The following is a 6,631-nucleotide window of genomic DNA, read 5'->3' on the forward strand; positions in this document are numbered from 1 at the left end:
CGCCCCTCCCCCAGCCTCGCTGCTGCCTTGCGGTTAGATCGCAGACTGCTGTGCTAGCAATGAGGGAGGCTCCGTGGCCGTGGGACCCTCCCGGCCTGGTGTGGGATAAAATTTCCTGGTGTGCCCATTTGCTTAAAGCTCAGTATTGGGGTGGGAGTTACCCGATTTTCCAGGTGTTGTGTCTCAGTTCACCTGGCTAGGAAAAGGGATTCCCTACCCCTTGCGCTTCCCAGGTGAGGCGATGCCTCGCCCTGCTTCAGCTCTCACTGGTCGGGCTGCAGCAGCTGACCAGCACCGATTGTCCGGCACTCCCTAGTGAGATGAACCCAGTACCTCAGTTGAAAATGCAGAAATCACCGGTCTGCTGTGTCGCTCGCGCTGGGAGTTGGAGACTGGAGCTGTTCCTATTCGGCCATCTTGCTCCGCCCCCCAGTGCCCTTAATTCTAAATCATTGCCATGTTTTATGCAAAACATTTACATACTACCTATATGACTTTAAGCAAGTTACTTAACCTCGCTGCACATAACTTTTCTTATGCTTAAAATAAAGAAAATTAACATATAAAGAACTCTTACACCTCAACAATTAAGAAGACAACCCAATTTTACAATGAAAAATAAGTTGATATATGTTTCTCCAAAGGAGATATATAAGTAGCTAGTAAGCACACATACAGATGTTCAATATCATTAGGCATAGGGGAAATGCAAGTCAAAACTGTCATGAAATAGCACATTACACCCATTTAGATGGCATTAAGAAAAAACAGTGATTAATAACAAGTGTTGTAGAAGATGTAGACAGAAATTAAAACATCATACATTGCTAGTAGTACTGTAAAATGGTACAGCTGCTTTGGAAAATTTGGCAGTTCCTCAAAAAGTTAAACATAGAGTTAACTTATGACCCAGTAATGACAATCCTAAGTGTCTACCTAAAATAATTGAAAATATATGTTCAAACAAACATATGTACATTAATGTTCATGGCAGCATTATTCATAATGGCCAAAATGTGAAACAACCCATATGTCCCACAACTGATGAATGGGTAAATAAAATGTGGCATATCAATACAACAAAATATTATTCAGCATTGAAAATATATATACATGTTGTATCCATGATACATACACCATGGATGAACTTTGAAAACAATATGCTAAGTAAAAGAAGCCAGACACAAAAGGCCACGTATTGTACGAGTTCATTTACAAAAAGTATACAGAATAGGCAATTCATAAAAACAGAAAGTAGATTAATGGCTGCCTGGGACACGGAGGATTTAAAGGGAAATAGAGAGTGACTGCTAATTGGTGTAGTGTTCCTTTTGTGGGTGAGGAAAATGTTCTGAAATCAGATAGTGATGCTGATTGCACAGTCTTGTGAATATACTAAAAACCCCTCAATTGTATGCTTTTTATTTAGATACAGGATCTTGCTATGTTGCCCAGGCTGGACTCAAACTCCTGGCCTCAAGCAATCCTCTTGCCTCAGCCTTGCGAGTAGCTGGGACTACATCCTCCAAAGTAGCTGGGACTACAGGCACATGCCAATGCACCTGGCAAAATTGTACACTTTTTAAAAGAGTAAATTTCATGGTGTATGAATTTATCTCCATAAAGCTGATATTTGTTAAGGTAACAATAAAAAGAATATGGTTAATTATAGTGCCAGGACAGTTCTCTGGGTGGCCTTGAATAGACCCAATTCTCTCCCCTATTCTTAGCTGTAGTTCCCAAAAATAACTGTAGAATGTTCCTGAGATGGGGAGGGACTAGCTGGAACAGCCTGGGCTCTGTTCCTGTCTTTCCTAGAAACAGGATGTCCTTCAATGCTTTAGCCCAGCATGTTAACTTGCCCCTGTGGCATATAACCTCGGGTGGGCTGCTTTTGGGAGTCCTTCAGCTGTGGTACAAGTAAGGCACACACAGCTGAGACTCCATGTGACCCTGGAGGATTTCCTGAGCCTTGGAGGACCAACTCACTCTAAATCTTACGTTTCTGTTGTCCCTTGCTGCCTATGTGTAAGTAATAAACTTGCTTCATGTAGCTTGTTGTATATGTAGATAATCTGCCTCACTGGACTCAAACAAGTTGGTAATCAACACACAGTAAACCTGTTTCACATCTACCTCAGGGGTTGTTACCAGGGTTTAAATGAGTTAATATTCATTAAGTGCTTAAAGAAAAAAAGTTGACCCATCGGAAGTGCTATGTAAGCGATAAAAAACAGGCTTTTCCAAGAAGGCAAAAGTTTGTTTGGGTACACATGCCCATCTGCTCCTAACTCATAGCATTAATAGAGTAAATATACAACAATTTGTAATACATACAACTAATAAAATATTAGTATCTAGAATTGAACAAAACATTCAAATCAATAAGAAAAAGACAACAAAATAGAAAAATGGGCAAAGTATAAGAACAGACAATTCATAGACAAAGAATACCAAATAGTCAATAAAATATGAAATATATTAATATTAAATACTAAAATAAAATATTTTATAATAAATTAAAATAACATAAGAAAATATTAATATAAACACCCTTACAGTTACTAATCAGGAAAATACATAGTTAAAAAAGATACATTTTATACTCATCCAATTTGGCAAAAAAATTACTATTCTAATAACCCCCAAGTGTTGGTGAGAATGTGGAGAAATAGAACACTTTAGATAGTAATTTGACAATATCTAGTAGAGTTAAAGATTCTTACACTCTATGAACCAGCAGTTCCATTTCTGAGAATATACTTCAAAGAAACTGTTTCACAAATGCATAAGGAGACAGACTAAGAATATATATTACATCCTAGTTTATGGTAAGTAAAAACTAGAAAAATATCTATTAATATGAGAATGGATACATGGAAGCATTCATGCAATGGAAATCATATGTAGCAGTTCATGAAGGAACTAAAGGTACATGTATCAGCATGAACAAATCTCCAAAAATATAATTGTGTACAAAAAGACTCAGAAAGATGTGTACACTATTTGACTTTAACAAGATTTCAAAACATGTAAAACAATGTGATATATTTTACATATATGTAATAGCCTGAGAATAATTAACAACAAATTCAGAATAATGGTTACCTCTACAGAGGGAAGGAGAAAAAAATTGGGTTATGGAGGGATATACATGAGGCAGCAATTATGTCTGTACTAACTTATTTTAAAACACCTAACTGAATTCAATACAGACTAATAGAAAGAGTTAATAAAGGTAAATGGTGGGCACACAGGTATAAATTATATTTTCCAAGCTAATAATGAGTAATTACTAGGAAGTAAAAGAAAAAATATTGATGCCTTCCAGTCTCCAGTCAAAAAGAAATATTGCTGGCCACAGTGGCATGAGACTGTAGTCACAGCTACTTGGATAGCTGAGGTGGAAGGATCGCTTAAGGCTAGGAGCTCCTGGCTACCATGTGCTATGGTCATGCCACTGAATAGCCACCACACTCCAGCCTGAGCAACATGGAGACCCTGTTTACAAAAAAGACAGAAAATATAAGAAAATAGAACAAAGACACTACTTTTTCTCATTTGTTTATTGATATTTCATTTGGTTTTGGTTAAATTTCTTCCTTATTAATCTTGATGACAAAGTACCTTTGAATATAATTAAATGACATTTAATTAAAAGAAAATTGTAAACATTTAATAAGGGATAATATACAAAATAAATGATTACAAGTTTGCAGTAAACTTCCTCCAGCTGTTCCATTTCCAGACTATCTGCAGAGTGTTTTCTAAGAGCTTAGACATTTTTAATGTTATTTAGTGATTCAAAGGGGAAATTATTCAGGCAAATTTTAACATGATTTTTTAATTGACAAATAAAAATTGTATATATTTACAGTGTATAACACGATGTTTTGATACATGTATACCTTGTGGAATGTCTAAATCAAGCTATTTAACATATGCATTACTTCACATTATTTATTTTTTGTGGTTAAAACACTTAAAATCTACCCTCCTAGCAATTTTCAAGCATATAACATATTGTTAGTAGATACACTCATCATAATATACAATAGATCTCTTGAAATTATGCCTCTTATCTAACTAAAATTTTGAGTTTTTGATCAACATTTTCCCAAGCCGCTAGCTTCTAGACTCTGGTAACCACCACTTTACATTTCTTTACGTTCTGCTTTTTTCAATTCCACATATGTGAAAACATGCAGTATTTGCCTTTCCCTGCCTGGCTTATTTCAGTTAACATAACATCCTCCAGGTTAATCCATGTTGTTGAAATGGCAGGGTTTCCTTTTTTTGATGCTGAATAGTACTCCATTGTGTGTATATCTCACATTCCCTTTGTCTACTCACCAGTTGATGGATGCTAAGCTTGATTCCACATCTTGGTTATTATGTATAATGCTGCAATGAACATGAGCCTGCAGATAATTCTTCCATGTACTGGTTTCATATCTTTGGATATGTATCCAGTAGTGAGATTGCTGGTAGTACTTTTTAAAATTTTTGAGGAACCTCCATACTATTTTCCATAATAGCTATCCTAATTTACATTCCCACCAACAGTGTACAAGGTTAACATTATTCTTTAATCACAGTGTATTTAATTTTCAAGTAATCTACTCTTTTATAAAGAGTACTGCTATGATTAACTTTTTATATACAGTTGTTTAATAAAGGAGAAACATTCTGAGAAATGTGTCATTAGGGATTTCATCATCATGCAAACATTATAGAGTATACTTACACAAGCCTAAATGGTATAGCCTGCTACACATCTAGGCTTTATCTTCCCAGGCAACAAACTTGTACTGCATGTTGTTGTACTGAGTGCTGTAGGTAATTGTAACAAGATAGTATTTGTGTTTCTAACCAAATATAAACATAAAAAGGATACAGTAAAAATACAGTATGATAAATTTATGGGACTACCATCATATATGCAACCTCATTGATCAAAATACCATTATGCAGTGCATAACTGTGTTCTTAAACTTGTTGTTAGTTTAGTAGACACAAACACTTTTTTAAAAGAGCATTCTTCATCTTTCTTTTACCCAGCTAACTCATCAGAGGCAACTCATGGGAAAATAGCTTAGAAATAACCATATTTCCAATTTTAAAACATCAAAGTGGACATACAAGCTTTAGCATTTAGTATAATAATTTAGCTAACCAAGCAAACAGAATAGGATTAGGAAAACCACGGTTACTCTCATAACATGTGGTATAAATAAAAACTCTCTTTCGTTTCAAACCATCAAGATTAACCATTTAAGTTTTCTTATGGCTACCTAGTTAACAAGTATCAAGAAGTGATTGTTTTGTGAGAACACTGTAATAAGCATTGTGTACATATTTTTCAATTGACCCTATAATGCTTAGTCTTAAGAAGTGTAAATAGGAGCTGGAGAGTAAAGACTGCATAAGAAATACTTTGGAAAAAATGACAGTGCATCCCATAAGCAAATCATTCAACTCCAGCATCTTATTTCTATTATCTGGTTCAGATATCAGGAATAATGGTACATCATTATATCTTACTTCTATAGCACAAAATTATTAAAGAATCAGAAAGTAGTCAGAAAGTCTGGTTTAGGTGCCTCGGTCTTGCAATTCTGTTACATTCTCTTTTCAACAACTAGCCTCCCTCAGGATGATACATGTTCATTTATTTAATGTGCACTGTGTGCCAGGTACTGTTGTAAGCGTGTTAGAAATAATAATTTATGTCAGTAAGATTACAATAAGTCTGGCAGCAGTAAGAAATGATCCTGAATTTCAGGGGCTCACAACAAGAAAGATTTATTCCTCACTACATTGTATGTTGACTTTGACTGTGGTTCTGCTTCCTGTCCTCTTCAGTCCAGGATCCATGTTGAGGAGAACCCTATCTCAGACATCACCATTCTCATGGTAAAGAGACAAGAGAGAATGGCAGAAACATGCAGTGGCTGCAGTGAGCTCTTGAAATTTCTGCACATAAGTTATATACAGCAGTTAGACTAACACTTTACAGGCCAAAAAAGTGACTTGGCCAAACCTGACAGTGAAGTAGGGATGGATAATCTCATAGACAGGGGCCCTACAGATTTTGAAAATATAAGGTATTATCATCATGTCAACCATATGAGGGTAGGCACTATTATTAATCACCATTTTACAGTTCAGGAAATTGAGGCACAAGGATATTAAGCAACTACTTCAAGCTCATACAGCTAGTCAATGGCAGAGCCAGAACTTGAAATCCTGGCAATACATGCTCTTAACTACTACACCATGCTAACTCCTTATGTTTTTGCTCTATTATTTTCACTTGTTCAGAAAAAAGTCGGAAGCTCATTCACACAAAAGTATTTGACACTTAAACACTTAAGTCATAACTACATTTTAAGGATTTGCATTTTAAGGCAACAAAGCCTTAAGATAAAGTTGCAAAGTTGGATTTCAGAAGATTTGTGGGGGACAGCAGCCTTTGTAATGCTCCTGGAATCACACGTAATAATTAGCCCCTTATTCTGTTTATATACACTTATTTAATTGCTGCAGTTTGAGGTCATCTACTTAGAGAGGCTTTCCTCACAACCCTATTTTTAAAAACACACATGCCTCATCATCACCACAATAACTA

The sequence above is a fragment of the Rhinopithecus bieti genome, unplaced genomic scaffold, assembly GCF_001698545.2.
Source record: "Rhinopithecus bieti isolate Rb0 unplaced genomic scaffold, ASM169854v2 scaffold_12478, whole genome shotgun sequence".
Classification (NCBI taxonomy): Eukaryota; Metazoa; Chordata; class Mammalia; order Primates; family Cercopithecidae; genus Rhinopithecus; species Rhinopithecus bieti.